Raw genomic sequence first — 17,133 nt, forward strand, 5'->3', positions numbered from 1 at the left:
CTACGGACTACGAGAAATAGATTTACCGGTGAGTAAAATCTTGTTTTCTCTAACGTCCTAGTGGATGCTGGGGACTCCGTAAGGACCATGGGGATTATACCAAAGCTCCCAAACGGGCGGGAGAGTGCGGATGACTCTGCAGCACCGAATGAGCAAACACAAGGTCCTCCTCAGCCAGGGTATCAAACTTGTAGAACTTTGCAAGGGTGTTTGAACCTGACCAAGTAGCCGCTCGGCAAAGCTGTAATGCTGAGACCCCTCGGGCAGCCGCCCAAGAGCCCACCTTCCTTGTGGAATGGGCCTTAACTGATTTAGGCAGCGGCAACCCAGCCGCAGAATGAGCCTGCTGAATCGTGTTACAGATCCAGCGAGCAATCGTTTGCTTTGAAGCAGGCGCCCCAAGCTTGTTGGAAGCATACAGGATAAACAAAGATTCTGTTTTCCTGACCATAGCCGTTCTGGCTACATAAACCTTCAAAGCCCTGACCACATCCAGTGACTCGGAATCCTCCAAGTCAGTAGTAGCCACAGGCACCACAATAGGTTGGTTTATATGAAAGGATGAAACCACTTTCGGCAGAAATTGTGGGCGGGTCCGCAATTCTGCTCTATCCGCATGGAAAACCAGATAAGGGCTTTTATGTGACAAAGCCGCCAATTCTGACACACGCCTAGCCGAAGCCAAGGCTAATAGCATGACCACCTTCCACGTGAGATATTTCAATTCCACCGTTTTGAGTGGTTCAAACCAGTGTGATTTCAGGAAACTCAACACCACGTTAAGATCCCAAGGTGCCACTGGAGGCACAAAAGGGGGCTGAATATGCAGCACTCCCTTTACAAACGTCTGAACTTCTGGTAGAGAAGCCAACTCTTTTTGAAAGAAAATGGATAAGGCCGAAATCTGAACCTTAATGGAACCCAATTTAAGGCCCAAAGTCACTCCCGACTGTAGGAAGTGAAGGAAACGGCCCAGCTGGAATTCCTCCGTAGGGGCATTCCTGGTCTCACACCAAGCCACATATTTTCGCCATATACGGTGATGATGTTGAGCCGTCACGTCCTTCCTAGCCTTTATCAGCGTAGGAATAACTTCATCCGGAATGCCTTTTTCTGCTAGGATCCGGCGTTCAACCGCCATGCCGTCAAACGCAGCCGCGGTAAGTCTTGGAACAGACAGGGCCCCTGTTGCAACAAGTCCTGTCTTAGAAGCAGAGGCCACGGGTCCTCTGTGAGCATCTCTTGCAGATCTGGATACCAAGTCCTTCTTGTCCAATCCGGAACAATGAGTATTGTGCTCACTCCTCTTTTTCTTATGATTCTCAGCACCTTGTGTATGAGAGGAAGAGGATGAAATACATAGACCGACTGGAACACCCACGGTGTCACCTGTGCGTCCACAGCTATTGCCTGAGGGTCTCTTGACCTGGCACAATATCTCTGAAGCTTTTTGTTGAGGCGGGATGCCATCATGTCCACCTGTGGCAGTTCCCACCGACTTGCAATCTGCATGAAGACCTCTTGATGAAGTCCCCACTCTCCCGGGTGGAGGTCGTGCCTGATGAGGAAGTCTGCTTCCCAGTTGTCCACTCCCGGTATGAACACTGCTGACAGTGCGCTGACATGATTTTCCGCCCATCGAAGAATCCTGGTGGCTTCCGTCATTGCCACTCTGCTCCTTGTGTCGCCTTGGCGGTTTACATGAGCCACTGCGGTGATGTTGTCTGACTGAATCAGAACCGGTAGATCGCGAAGCAAAGTCTCCGCTTGACGAAGGGCGTTGTATATGGCCCTTAGTTCCAGGATGTTGATGTGAAGACAAGTCAACCGGCTTGACCAAAGACCTTGGAAGTTTCTTCCCTGTGGGACTGCTTCCCAACCTCGGAGGCTCGCGTCCGTGGTTACCAGAATCCAATCCTGAATGCCGAACCTGCGACCCTCTAGAAGGTGAGCACTCTGCAGCCACCACAGGAGAGATACCCTGGCCCTGGGGGACAGGGTGATCCACTGATGAATCTGTAGATGTGACCCGGACCACTTGTCCAGTAGGTCCCATTGGAAAGTCCTCGCATGGAACCTGCCGAAGGGAATGGCCTCGTAAGACGCCACCATCTTTCCCAGGACTCGAGTGCAGTGATGCCCTGACACCTGTTTTGGCTTCAATAGGTCCCTGACCAGAGTCATGAGTTCCTGGGCCTTTTCTATCGGAAGATAAAGCCTTTTCTGGTCCGTATCCAGAATCATGCCTAAGAAGGTCAAACGAGTCGTAGGAACCAACTGTGACTTTGGGATATTGAGAATCCAGCCGTGTTGCTGCAACACCTTCAGTGAAAGTGACATGCTGTTCAACAACTGCTCTCGTGATCTCGCTTTTATGAGGAGATCGTCCAAGTACGGGATAATTGTGACACCCTGCTTGCGCAGGAGCACCATCATCTCCGCCATTACCTTGGTGGAAAGCCCAAACGGCAACGTCTGAAATTGGTAATGACACTCCTGTACCGCAAATCTCAGGTACGCCTGATGAGGTGGATAAATGGGAACATGAAGGTATGCATCCTTTATGTCCAGGGATACCATAAACCCCCCCCCCCCTCCCCCCTTCTAGGCTGGCGATGATCGCTCTGAGCGATTCCATCTTGAACTTGAACCTTTTCAAGTATAGGTTCAAGGATTTTAAATTTAGAATGGGTCTGACCGAACCGTCCGGTTTTGGGACTACAAACAGGGTTGAGTAATACCCCTTCCCTTGTTGAAGCAGGGGAACTTTGACCACCACCTGTTGAAGACACAATTTGTGAATCGCATTAAAAACTATCTCCCTTTCTGGGGGAGAAGCTGGCAGGGCCGATTTGAAAAACCGGCGAGGAGGCACCTCTTCGAATTCCAGCTTGTACCCCTGGGAAACAATTTCTATTGCCCAGGGATCCACCTGTGAGTGAACCCAGATGTGGCTGAAAAGTCGAAGACGTGCCCCCACTGGGGCGGACTCCCTCAGCGGAGCCCCAGCGTCGTGCAGTGGATTTTGTAGAGGCCGGGGAGGACTTCTGCTCCTGGGAACTAGCTGTGGTAGGCAGCTTTTTCCCTCTGCCCTTACCTCTGGCAAGAAAGGACGATCCTCGTACTTTCTATTTGACCGAAAGGACTGCATCTGATAATGTGGTGCTTTCTTAGGCTGTGAGGGAATATAAGGCAAAAAATTTGATTTACCTGCCGTAGCTGTGGAAACCAGGTCCAAGAGACCTTCTCCAAACAATTCCTCACCCCTGTAAGGTAAAACCTCCATATGCCTCTTTGAGTCGGCATCACCTGTCCATTGCCGGGTCCATAGGACTCGTCTAGCAGAAATCGCCATAGCGTTGACTCTAGAACCCAGTAGGCCAATGTCTCTTTGAGCATCTCTCATATATAAGACAGCATCTTTAATATGACCCAGGGTCAATAACATGGTATCCTTATCCAGGGTATCAATTTCCGCCGATAAGGTATCTGTCCACGCTATTACAGCGCTACAAACCCAAGCCGACGCGATCGCCGGTCTGTGTAAGGTACCAGAATGTGTGTAAATGGACTTCAAGGTAGTCTCCTGCTTGCGATCAGCAGGATCCCTGAGGGTAGCCGTATCTTGGGATGGCAGCGCTAACTTTTTTGGACAAGCGTGTCAACGCTTTGTCCACCCTTGGGGCGGATTCCCACCGTATACTTTCCTTATTTGGGAAAGGATGCGCCATAAGAATCCTTTTGGGAATCTGCAGTTTTTTGTCTGGAGATTCCCAAGCCTTTTCAAATAACTCGTTCAGCTCATGAGACGGGGGAAAGGTTACCTCAGGTTTCTTTTCCTTATACATGTGAACCCTCGTGTCAGGGACAGGGGGGTCCTCTGTGATATGCAAAACATCTTTTATTGCAATAATCATATATTGAATACTTTTAGCCAATTTTGGCTGTAACTTTGCATCATCGTAGTCGACACTGGAGTCAGAATCTGTGTCGGTATCCGTGTCTACTATTTGGGATAGTGGGCGCTTTTGAGACCCCGAAGGTCCCTGTGACATAGGGGCAGGCAGGACTTGACACCCTGTACATTCCCTGGACTCCGCTTTGTCCAACCTTTTGTGCAATAAATTCACATTAGCACTTAAAACATTCCACATATCCAACCAGTCATGTGTCGGTGTTGCCGACGGAGACACCACACGGAGACACCACCTCCTCCCTAGGAGAGCCTTCTACCTCAGACATGCCGACACACGCGTACCGACACACCACACACTCAGGGAATCCTCTTATCTGAAGATAGTTCCCCCTTAAGGCCCTTTGGAGAGACAAAGAGATAGTATGCCAACACACACCCAGCGCCAATGACCCAGGAAAAAAAAACACAATATGTTTACCCAGATAGCACTGTTTATCCTTATCTGCGCCAAATTATGTGCCCCCCCCTTCTTTAAAACCCTCTTTCACCGTGTAAGCAGGGGAGAGTCCGGGGAGCTTCCTCTCAGTGGTGTGCTGTGGAGAAAATGGCGCCAGTGAGTGCTGAGGAACAAGCTCCGCCCCCTCAGCGGTGGGCTTCGGTCCCGCTGAAAATTTTCAAAACTGGCGGGGGATCTCTTATATACAGTGCCCAGCCTGTATATATCATTTTAAGCAAGATATGGAGGTTCTTATTGCTGCCCAGGGCGCCCCCCCTGCACCCTTACAGTGCCTGCCGTGTGTGTTGTGTGGGAGCAATGGCGCGCAGCGTTACCGCTGCGCATTACCTCAATGAAGATCTGAAGTCTTCTGCCGCCTCTGAAGTCTTCTTTCTTCACATACTCACCCGGCTTCTTTCTTCCGACTCTGCGAGGAGGACGGCGGCGCGGCTCCGGGACGAACGGCAAGGGTGAGACCTGCGTTCCGTTCCCTCTGGAGCTAATGATGTCCAGTAGCCTAAGAAACAGAGCCTAACGTTAAAGTAGGTCTGTTTCTCTCCCCTCAGTCCCTCGATGCAGGGAGTCTGTTGCCAGCAGGCTCCGTGAAAATAAAAAACCTAACAAAATACTTTCTTTTCAGGAAACTCAGGAGAGCTCCCTGTAATGCACCCAGTGTCCTCTGGGCACAGTATTAAACTGAGGTCTGGAGGAGGGGCATAGAGGGAGGAGCCAGTGCACACCGATACCTAAAGTTATTTTTTAGTGCCCATGTCTCCTGCGGAGCCAGTCTATCCCCATGGTCCTTACGGAGTCCCCAGCATCCTCTAGGACGTAAGAGAAAGGGGTATTATTAAGTGCATTTTATAAAATGATATACAGCAGCTGATTCGTTGCCATGGGCAACTTCTCCATTGACTCACTTCTCCACTTTCACTGCTACATGAATAGACCCCTATATTCTCCTAGTAGCCTTTTTCTCCAGTGCCATACAGAGAGGAATGCAACTGGTGCCACTTACAGGTGCAAGGGCAGAGGGATGCTGACTCTACATTATTTGCAAGTGTCTGGCAAAGCTGTCAGAGCAGAGGTGACAAACAAGCAATGTACAGAAGCTAAGAGTAAGAAACAAAAGGAACTGTCGCACACAAAAGTGTGTGTGTGGGGGGGCATTTATATATCCAGGTACAGCCTTGTGGGTGTGAGTATTTATATATCCAGGTACATCTTTGTATGTGTGGGTAGCATTTATAGAAAAATAGAATTTGACGGCAGATAAGAACCACTTGGCCCATCTAGTCTGCCCATTTTTATTTATCCTTTAGGTAATCAAAACCCTTTTTGAACCTTAATTCTTTGTAAGGATATTCATATGCCTATCCCAACTATGTTTAAATTGCTCTACAGTCTTAGCCTCTACCACCTCTGATGGAAGGCTATTCTACTTATCCACTACCCTTTCTGTGAAGTAATTTTTCCTTAAATTTCCCCTGAACCTGCCTCCCTCCAGTTTCAGTGTATGTCCTCGAGTTCTAATACTTCTCTTCCTATGATTACTTCTCTTCCTATATATCCAGGTACAGCCTTGTTGGTGTGGGTATTTATATACCCAGGTACATCCTTGTGTGTGGGGGTAGTGGGGGGCATTTATATATCCAGGTACAGCCTTGTTGGTGTGGGTATTTATATATCCAGGTACATCCTTGTATGTGTGGGTAGTGGGGGGCATTTATATATCCAGGTACATCCTTGTATGCGTGGGTAGTGGGGGTATTTATATATCCAGGTACATCCTTGTATCTGTAGGTAGTGGGGGGCATTTATATATCCAGGTACAGCCTTGTATGTGTGGGTAGTGGTGGGCATTTATATATCCAGGTACAGCATTGTGGGGGCGAGTATATTTATATATCCAGGTACACCCTTGTATGAGTGGGTAGAGGGGGGGGTATTTATATATCCAGGTAAAGCCTTGTGAGTGTGGGTAGTGGGGGGCATTTATATATCCAGGTACAGCCTTGTGGGTGTGAGTATTTATATATCCAGGTGTATCCTTGTGTGTGTGGGTAGTGGGGGGCATTTATAGAAACATAGAATTTGATGGCAGATAAGAACCACTTGGCCCTTCTAGTCTGCCCCTTTTTATTTATCCTTTAGGTAATCAAAACCCTTTTTGAACCTTAATTCTTTGTAAGGATATTCATATGCCTATCCCAAGCATGTTTAAATGGGTGTAGTACTGGTGACCGGCGATCTCCTGACCGCCGGTCACCTTACCGACGCCGGGATCTCGGCAGCATACCGACGCCGGGATCCCGGCGGGGAGGGGCGAGTGCAACAAGCCCCTTGCGGGCTCGCTGCGCTCGCCACGCTGCGGGCTCGGTGGCGACCTGCGGTCGCCACGGGTTCTATTCCCACTCTATGGGTGTCGTGGACACCCACGAGTGGAAATAGTCCCTGTTGGTCGGCATGCCGACCATCGGGATAGTGAGCCGTCGGGCTCACGGAGGAGGTCATGTGACTGTCGGTCAGCTGACCGGCGGTCACATGAATACCACCCGTTTAAATTGCTCTACAGTCTTAGCCTCTACCACCTCTGATGGGAGGATATTCCACTTATCCACTACCCTTTCTGTGAAGTAATTTTTCCTTAAATTTCCCCTGAACCTGCCTCCCTCCAGTTTCAGTGTATGTCCCCCGAGTTCTAATACTTCTCTTCCTATATATCCAGGTACAGCCTTGTTGGTGTGGGTATTTATATATCCAGGTATATCCTTTTATGTGCGAGTAGTGGGGGGCATTTATATATCCAGGTACAGCCTTGTTTACCTCCTTGCAATGCACTATTTACAGCTCCCAGTGGAGTATACTGTAGAGTCACTTTGTCAACATTCTGCTTGTCTACAAACAATACCATATCCCCCTGTGGTACATCCTTCAGACATCTTATCCCTATAACTACATTTGAATCTCAAGGAGCCTACACATCAGGCAGGTATTGGGGCATTTCCCCGTACTGCTAATGCCTGGGTTGAAGGATCGTCGAAACACAACACATTAGAAATCCCTGATTCACTGATTTCAACCCAAAAATAATCAGGCTTGGCGAGTTAGGGACGTTTAACATGCTTTTTTTTGCAGATTCCCCGACGGATTGCCGATCACCAAATTGGATAGGCAGAACGAGGAATTGGGCCATAGATGTATGCCCCCATAATCAAATTTAAAAAAAAAAACAATTGCGCTAGATGCACCAAGTGTAAAATCCCCCCATGTCATGTATATTTTGACTAAAGATCTAGAGTTACGGGAATGAAATTCTATGTGAGCACTGCCTGGACTTCCACGAAGGAGGCCGTTTAATTACCAAAAACAAAACCTAACAAGATTCATGGTAAAGAAAGCATAATTTTAACATTCTATTTGTTTCAACAGAGCATGATTCGGACAACGAAGGAAACATTGCTACAGTTTTACCCCTGAAATAGAAACAATGGCTGATGTGTATTACAATGGCTGTATCGGTTTTCTCTTAAGGGGCTCAAACATCTGCGACTGATTGCCACAATTCCCCAATCCCTTAACGCTTGGGTCAGGGAACTGGGAAATCTCTTTTCCACGTTCCTCCGCTGTGAAGGAACAGGGAAATTGCCAGCCGCTTGGCCGCAGCAGTGTATACACTGTCTGACACGCCTGACTTGCAAATTAACATCTCAGACGGACATGCTAGATGATCCGGCATATCTGACCAATCAATATATTCAAACCGGTCGTGTGCATACACTACAGTTATATAGGCGATCCACCCATATCAGGAAGATCAGGTAGATAACTGTATTTCCACCTTAACACCATTGGATTTAGGGTGGCCAATCCTGGGCCAATTTTCATTCCTGGGAATCGGGATCGAAAAATGTTCAATCCCGGGATACCCAGGATTGGCTGCATTTCAAAGTGTCCCACCCCCAAAACCAACCCCCCGTCCACCACCACCCCCCACCCCAGGCCAGATAACCCACAGCAATCTGACCAGGCGGGAGAGTGTGACACTTCAATCGCATTTTGGCAGCTGGGCGGGCAGTGCGGCAGTGAGGTCCTGCGGCTGCGCAGCGTGACGTGAAGTCAGAGGTCACGCTGCACAGCCCCCGGACCTCCCCGCAGGAGCCGGGGGAGATAAACAGAGGGAGCCAGGGAGCGTCTGAGCGTCCTGAGGATGCTCAACGCTGCCCGACATATCCAATAATAGGTTGCTGGCCAATCCAGAAATCCCCGGGATTGGGAGCTCCAATCCCGGGATTGAATCCCGGCTAATTTTAGGCTGGGATCCCACCGATCCCGGGATTGGCCACCCTAATTGGATCTTCCTTTTTTCCCAATTGAACACTTTGATCATCTCTTTTGCCATGCCATTGTGACAGGTACAGTCACAGGTCTCCCTCCCATCAGAAATCCCTCCCTGTCTTTAAGAGGCAGTGTGTGACTGGCAGAACGTAACCAGCGTTTCAGTTATGTGTCAGACACAGAGCTCAGTCATTAGCCATTAGCTAGCACTCTACTTGTCACATGACTGCAACATTGGCTAAGGTCTGCCGCAGGCTCACTCTGGTTGGGGGGCTGTTTGGTGCAGTAGAGTGCCGGGCGGCTTGTAAAAAGAGAACCTGTGAAATTGATCCAGGGGAGAATACTGAATCATAATAATACCGTACTGTACCATATTATAGCCAGTTACAAGCTGCAATATCTAAACTATATAATAATAACAACAACAACATAATAATAATAATAATACTTTGGGTGTCCAAACACCCAAAGCAGGAGTTTAGACGGGTTTAACCGTTTTACACGGCTAAACCCTGTCTGTTTGGCCACAACATGCGCAATGTGCATGTGCGCCATAACAAATAAATAGTGACAATTGTTTGGGCGTTTAAACAGTCCCGTGTAGACTGGACTTTTAGATTCCCAAAACAATTGAATTCACCCCAAAGATTTAAGGTACTAGTTGAATTTGATGAGAAGAATCTACTGCTTTTCCTGGAGGACAGCAAATGAACATGGAGCAAATTCACCAACAATGTGGCAAAAATACGTGACACCTGCATCACTGGCATAGAAGAGAACATTCAATTAGCAACGAGATCCACACTGAAATCCTGGGTCAAATATCCGCACATATCTCAAGATATTCCCCTCCCCCCAATGTATTGGAGGCTGCTAAAAGATATCACAGTGCTGAAATTTACAACTTTTACTTATCCAGGAAAAATTACGACAAGCAAGTGCATGTCAGCAAATTACAGTTTTATAGTATTTTGGGGTATATTCCAATGTTTATATTGTGATGTATAAATTTGAAATTAGGGATAAAATAAATACTTGCAACTCCCATCTGCAAGTTCTAAAGCCTGTTTCCCATCACTGTAACACCTCTATACATGTCCACATAATTACACCCCCTTTTTCTGCTTTTTAGAGAAAATGACATTTCTTTATAGACCTTATTTTACTATTTAAACACCTCTAAATACATTATTATTAATTGGGAAAGGTGTACCAGAGCTACTGCCTCGTGCCATGGCATGTTAACATAAAAACAAGGACTGTTTCATAGCGATCACCTCGTCTGGAAGTGCCAACTAAAAGCTGCAATTTCTACCTTTGGAAAACTGTGTTAACAAAACCCTGAATCCTAAATGAATAGCAAAATGTTTTATCTACTATAAAAAGTCACGTAATCTAGTCCGAGGCTGATGAAATGTGCCCCTTAGGCAGCAATGCCAAGAGTGCAACACTTAATTACCCATGTTAATTTGGAGCAGACCTTCTAAAATATAGCCGCACTCAGAAAGCTACTACTAAATACTTTCCCCAGGAAGCAGAGTTGATGGCTGGGATGTAATGAAGTCCGAGCTCAGCTGCTATGCGGAATGCCAGACGAACTCTGACATTTTTTAAGGGGGCAATCGTTTACAAAGTTAAACCATGCCATGTAAATTATTGCCCTTTAAAAGAAAAAAATGTCAGAGTCTACATCCCAGCCAATACAAACAACCAAGGAAATTAAGAAAACTAACAATCTAAAAGGTATTTGGCTTGCAAGCTAATGGGGTAACTCAATTGTTTGAGAGAATTTAGCTCCCGTCTCAAGTGGCCGGGAGCTATTCAATTGTTTTGCGTGACCAGCCCTGCATTGGTCACAACGATCATCCGGGATAACCCGCATTAAACGGCTTCTCCCGTGCTAAGTGTCAGGAGCGCTTCAGTAACAGCGAATCCGACACTAGCTACCAGTCCTGAAAACGTATTTATCACGGATTTCTGTCGCACCTCAGGAGGGTGGAAGCAGAGATACGTGATAAGTACAGCCTGAGTCCAATTCAATAACTAATACAAACACCTGAATCTTCCCCAAATATTCTGATATGTTACACCAGTAAAAGTAATTTTGTGACAGAAATATATTGCACCAATTTATAGGTTCCCATAAAATGTACAATCAATCATATTGGGCCTCATGCAAAGTTGCAAATAAATCAGACTTCCTTTGCACCAAAGAAGTGAGACTGTGTATATTTGCCAGTTGTATGCTTGGTGTGATGAATTTTGCCTATGTGAGTGTGCTATGTTACAACTCCGTTACACAACTTGGCCTCAATGCCTTTAAATCCTCTCATATTAATTTTCACTTTGTGAAAGGATAGTGGAAAGCTGATTAACCGCACACAAAGTACAGTACAGTGCGCTCATCACCTGCTACGTCCGTTAGCTTAACGTTGTGCATTTTCCTTCTCACCCCTATGGGTGTGTGTAGTAAAAAACAGAGATACACAGTGTACAGGAGAACTAGGTGCTGTTGCCGGGTACAACCACAGTTCCAAGGGCACACAGCGCATGTAAATGAATTGTCGTCACAGTCTTCTTAACAATACCAAGATGTTCTACTTTCCTCCCAGTCATGCTTGGTCACCAATTCCGTTTCCTCCATAGACATCAGTTAGAACAATGGGGGTCATTCCGACCCGATCGCACGCTGTGCTTCTTCGCAGCCGTGCGATCGGGTCGGAACTGCGCATGCACGGCGGCCGGCCTGCGGAGGCGCGTTGTTGCCCGGCGCTAGCGAAGAAAGCGGTCGCAGCGGCGACCGCAAGAAGATTTACATGAGGAAGGCAGGTCCGGGCGGCAACTCACCGTTTTCGGGGAGTGGCGAGTCCAACGCAGGCGTGTCCAGGCGTTTGGAGGGCGGATATCTGACATCAATTCCGGGACCTGAATCGCTGGATCGATCGCACAGGGTAAGTAACTCCTACCCTTGTCTTCTTTTACAGGAAACTTAATTTTGCATAGCAGGGCTGCACAAGCGTTCGCAGCCCTGCTATGCAGAAATACACTCCCCCATAGGTGGCGTCTAGTTGATCGTACGGGCAGCAAAAAGTTGCTACATGCAATCAACTCGGTATGACCACCAATGTCAGCATCTGATCTCCTGTGCTCACTGACAAGAAACTCGAAACACTACTATTAGCATTGCCACCTTAGACTCTATGAGGCTGATTCAACTGTTGCTTGTGCCCCCTGCTGGGAGTCTATAGAAGTGGGCGTCTATCTTAGCTATTCAATTGTTGCTCCGGTCAGATGCCGATTAGAAGCGGCAGTCACATTTTTTCCACAGCCTCCAGAGGTGCGAGAAAAAATGTGTTAAAAAGTCCGTAGTTTCAAAGCCCATCCAAGCTCTTTAGATGGGTGTAGCTTCTGCTAAACCCTAAGCTGTCAGACGCATTAACTACTAATGGGCATCTGATTGGAGCAATAACTGAATAGCTCCAACAAACGACCACTCCTATAGACGCCCAACAGGGGGCACAAGCAAGAAGTGAAATAACCCCTAAGGGCGCAATTACATTTTTATTTGGACACCCACCGGCAGCAATTTAATTGTTCTGCCTTTCAGGCGTGACAGTAAAACTTTTAACATCGTGGGCAGCACTTTAGTCAGGCCTAGTAATTTTGCGGCAAAACCTGTAACTTCTGGGCGCAATCAAAGTGTTAAAATAATGAGCAGCCAAAACAATTGAATACCGTTCCTTATAAACTGACGGGGGAAACGCAATTATGGGTGCCAGTTAAACATCCAATTGGATCCCTAGGGGTATAGTCAATTAGGAGTGATGCCAGTACAGCAACCTGCAATGCCCATACATGGCCCATATATCATGCATTTTAGTTTGCAGCCCGAACCCTCCAGGTCTTAAACTGCATTCTGAAGAGAACGCAGTTTAGGGCCTTGCACATACGCGTACCGGCATATGCACAAAAATCGCTTCATATCGATTTTTGCACACTTGCGACAGGGTCTGAATTAGACCCTTTATCTATAGTAGAAACATATAGGGATTACAGATGATTACAATCATCATTCTAGGCCAGAAAAAATGAACGACCTGTTTAAAATAGGAAGAAAATAACTGAATATTCCTGTACACAGAATCCTCAGTGTGTCTTAAGGAGTTTTCTAGCGCAAGACAGATGCATGTAATATTCATAGAATTTTGACGGCATATAAGAACAACTTGCCCCATCTAGTCTGCTCTGAAAACAAGTACACGCACACACTTACACACTAGGGTTACATTTTCGTTGGGAGCCAATTAACCTACAGTATATTTTTGATTGTGGGAGCAAACCGAAGTACCTGGAGGAAACACACATAGCAAGGGGAGTATATACAAACTCCACACAGTTAGGACCATGGTGAGAATCAAACCCATGACCTCAGTGCTGTGAGGCAGTAATGCTAACCATTACACCCTCCTTACTGGCCACAGTGGGACATATGGCAATGGTCAATACACTTTTTTCAGGTTTTTCACATATCTCAACTTTTGCTTGAATTATCAACAAGTCATTTAATACTTGTTGCGTATGATATATGGAGCTCCAGCCAATCAGCTCCTGTCATGTGTTTGAAAAATGGCTGTTTGGTTAGCGGATTGGATGTAGCACCATTATCATATACAACGAGTTGTAAATAGCTGAAACCCGTTGGTAAACAGACCCAAAAGAATAGACAAGTGGAGAAGTTGCCAATAGCAACAATCAGCTTCCATCTATAATTTATCAAGTACATTCTATAAAATGATAGGTAGAAGATAAATGAATGCTTTTAGAAACTGCTCTGGTCTTTAGGTTTCATACATTTCCCCGGCATTTACTACAAAAGTTTTTTTTGTGTGCATTTTGGGTTTTTTCAGCACAGCAAAAGTTACAACATCATCTACAGCAGTGATAGGCAACCTGGTACACATAGTAGGGAGATGTACTAAGCCTCAGAGAGAGATAGAGCACCAGCCAATCAGCTCCTAACTGCCATGTTGCAGGCTGTGTTTGAAAAATGACAGGAGCTGATACTTTCTCTCCACTTTATCACTCTGCAAGGCTTAGTACACCCGCTTTTAGAGGGTTTCATCAGTGGGGAGGTATTCGATATGCTGGCTGTCAGGATCCCGGCGCACAGCATACCTGCGTCGGAATCCCGACAGCCGGCATACTGTCAACTATTCTCCCTCCTGGGGTGTCCACGACACCCCTGGAGGGAGAAAAAATAGCGTGACCGTGCCAGCAGCATGGTGAGCGCAGCGAGCCCACAAGGGGCTCTTTTGCACTCACCCCGCTGCCAGCATTCACCCTATGAGTGGCCCTCTCACTGTCAAAAGGGTCACTGGTTTCCCTTAACCTAAGTAATAAGTTAAAAAAAATTCAAGGTAAGATCCTTAGCTGCAGGAAAAAATCAGCGGGCATATCAAACAAGCACCACAAAGCAGGAAGAAGCTGGGGTCCACTAGCGAAGGCTCAGAGGGCATCATTCTGCCCTGTGACCATCTGATGCTCATCCCTGATCAGCAGCCTACAGCTGATCTACTGACCTGCAGTAGCACCCTTCCCCTTTCTCCTAAATATTTTTATCTTGGCCATTTATTATTATCATCATCCTTTATTTATATGGCACCACAAGGGTTCCACAGCACCTTACAAAGTACATAAGCATAATCAGAACACACAAAACATAAGGAAAAAAATGCAGAAAACATACAGTACAAAACATTGCAGAACATGGGATCGGTATGTGAAGCCGGTGGGCGGGATCCCGGCCGTCAGTATACTGACAGCAGGGCGAGCGCTAGCAAGCCCCTTGCGGGCTCGCTGCGGACACGGTGGCTCGCTGCGCTTACCACAGGATTTATTCTCCCTCTATGGACACCCATAGAGTAAGGAAACCCTGTGGCGTCGGGATTCCGGCGTCGGTATGTCACTGCTTGTCAGAATTCTGGCATCGGCTTTGTTACGTCCGCCATCCCGACCGGTGGTATGGTGACCGCTTCCCTGTTATATGGACATTGTTTCATATGCAGTCACAGTACCCTACAGAGGTAGCACTGACTACTGAGCATGAGGTTTTGGTGCTTAATATGGAATGTGGGAAAGGCACAGGGAAGAGGGCCCTGCTCATGAGGGCTTATAGTTTAGAGCAGAGGTTCTCAAACACGGTCCTCAAGGCACACCAATGGTCCAGGTTTTACGTATATCCATGGCTCTGCACAGATGACTGAATCAAGTTGACTGAGGTACCAATTAAGACACCTGTGGCCAAGCATTGATATACATAAAACCTAGACCGATGGAGTGCCTTAAGGACTGCGCCTGTGAACCTCTGGTCTCGAGATTTGAGAGATAAAAAGGAGCAGGTTGGTAGTGGCAGATTATCAGTGAATTTTACTGCTGTTGAGAGCAGAATTCTAAAAGTCATTGCTTCTACAAAGCGCCTTGTCATGTGTCATACATACAGAACAGGCAGCACCGTCTGCTGCAAATAAAGCCCCAATGTGTTAGAGCACAGGTTCTCAAACTCGGCCCTCAGGACCCCACACGGTGCATGTTTTGCAGGTCTCCTCACAGAATCACAAGTGACATAATTAGCTCCACCTGTGGACCTTTTAAAATGTGTCAGTGAGTAATTAATACACCTGTGCACTTGCTGGGTTACCTGCAAAACATGCACTGTGTGGGGTCCTGAGGACCGAGTTTGAGAACCACTGTGTTAGAGGAACCATATGTAAAAATGTTCCGGGCACAGGAATTAAATAATACCCCTTCCATACCGCCTGAGGCAGGTCGCCCCTGACACGGGAGCTCCCAGGGCGCGACCCGCCTCAGGCGCCTCGCTGCCGCTGTCTGCAACCCGGCATATTGCTGGGTTGGTGACATCAGCGGTGGCGGCGCCTGGAGATCACATGAGCTCCAAGCGCAGCCCGTACACACACACATTGAACGGGAAACTGGTGGCATCGGCCGGCTCCCGTTCATACCGAACAGTGAGCCGATGTAAACACAAGTTGAATCCTGCTTGCTAATAGGGTTGAAATACCGGATCGCTCCACCCGGTCTTTTACTTCTGGCACCTTTCAGACCACAGATGAACATGGGTTATGTGCGCTCATGTGCCAATAACACATGTTCATAGCTGCCGGTCTGAAAGGGGTATAATACTGATGTGTAGGTGGTGCAAGATGGTGGCTGTACATCCCCCTTAAAATCTCAACACACCATTTCATCAATATTCTTTCATCTGTGTTCAAGCTTGATTCCACATACTGCAAAACCATTCCCCCCTGATCTCACCACATATACACAGGTCCAAAATCACATGTAACAAGTCACCAAAACATGGGTATATGAAGATATCTTAAGCAAAATGGAAAAAAAAAAATCTTTAAAAAAAAATAGAATTTTAATACCGGTAAATCCTTTTCTCTTAGTCCGTAGAGGATGTTGGGGACTCCAAAATGACCATGGGGTATAGATGGGATCCGCAGGAGACATGGGCACTTTAAGACTTTAAATGGGTGTGAACTGGCTCCTCCCTCTATGCCCCTCCTCCAGACCTCAGTTATAGGAACTGTGCCCAGGGAGACGGACATTTCGAGGAAAAAGGATTTTTGTTAAACCAAGGGTGAGATACACACCAGCTCACACCACCACAAACCGTACAACATGGCTTTTAACTAACACCAGTTAACGGCATGAACCAAAATCAGCAACAGGCTGATCTTAACCGTAACACAACCGTCGTGTAACCTAAGCAATAACTACTAACAAGTACTGCAGCCAGAGTCCGCACTGGGACGGGCGCCCAGCATCCTCTACGGACTAAGAGAAAAGGATTTACCGGTAGGTATTAAAATCCTTTCTCATACATCCTAGAGGATGCTGGGGACTCCAGAAGGACCATGGGGTTTATACCAAAGCTCCAGACCGGGCGGGAGAGTGTGGACGCCTCTGCAGCACCGATTAACATAAATTTTCAAAGCTCTGACTACATCGAGAGACTTTGAATCAGCCAAGGCTTCAGTAGCCACAGGCACCACAATAGGTTGGCTCATGTGAAACGCAGAAACCACCTTTGGCAGAAATTGTTGACAAGTTCTCAATTCCGCTCTATCCACATGGAAGATCAAATAGGGGCTCTTGTAAGACAAAACCGCTAATTCCGACACCCGCCTTGCGGACGCCAAGGCCAAAAGCATGACCACTTTCCAAGTGAGAAATTTTAACTCAACCTTTCGGAAAGGTTCAAACCAGTGTGACATAAGAAACTGCAACACCATGTTAAGGTCCCCTGGTGCCACCGGGGGCACAAATGGAGGTTGGATGTGCAGCACGCCTTTCACGA

General features: G+C 47.1%; 1 protein-coding gene across 10 annotated transcripts in view; it reads right to left on the minus strand.

Moving 5' to 3' along the window:
- The window catches only part of EHBP1 (EH domain binding protein 1), a 643,275-nt gene that overhangs the window by 617,802 nt on the left and 8,340 nt on the right, over nt 1-17,133 (minus strand). The window lies entirely within an intron of this gene.

Source organism: Pseudophryne corroboree, chromosome 4, assembly GCF_028390025.1.
Source record: "Pseudophryne corroboree isolate aPseCor3 chromosome 4, aPseCor3.hap2, whole genome shotgun sequence".
NCBI lineage: Eukaryota > Metazoa > Chordata > Amphibia > Anura > Myobatrachidae > Pseudophryne > Pseudophryne corroboree.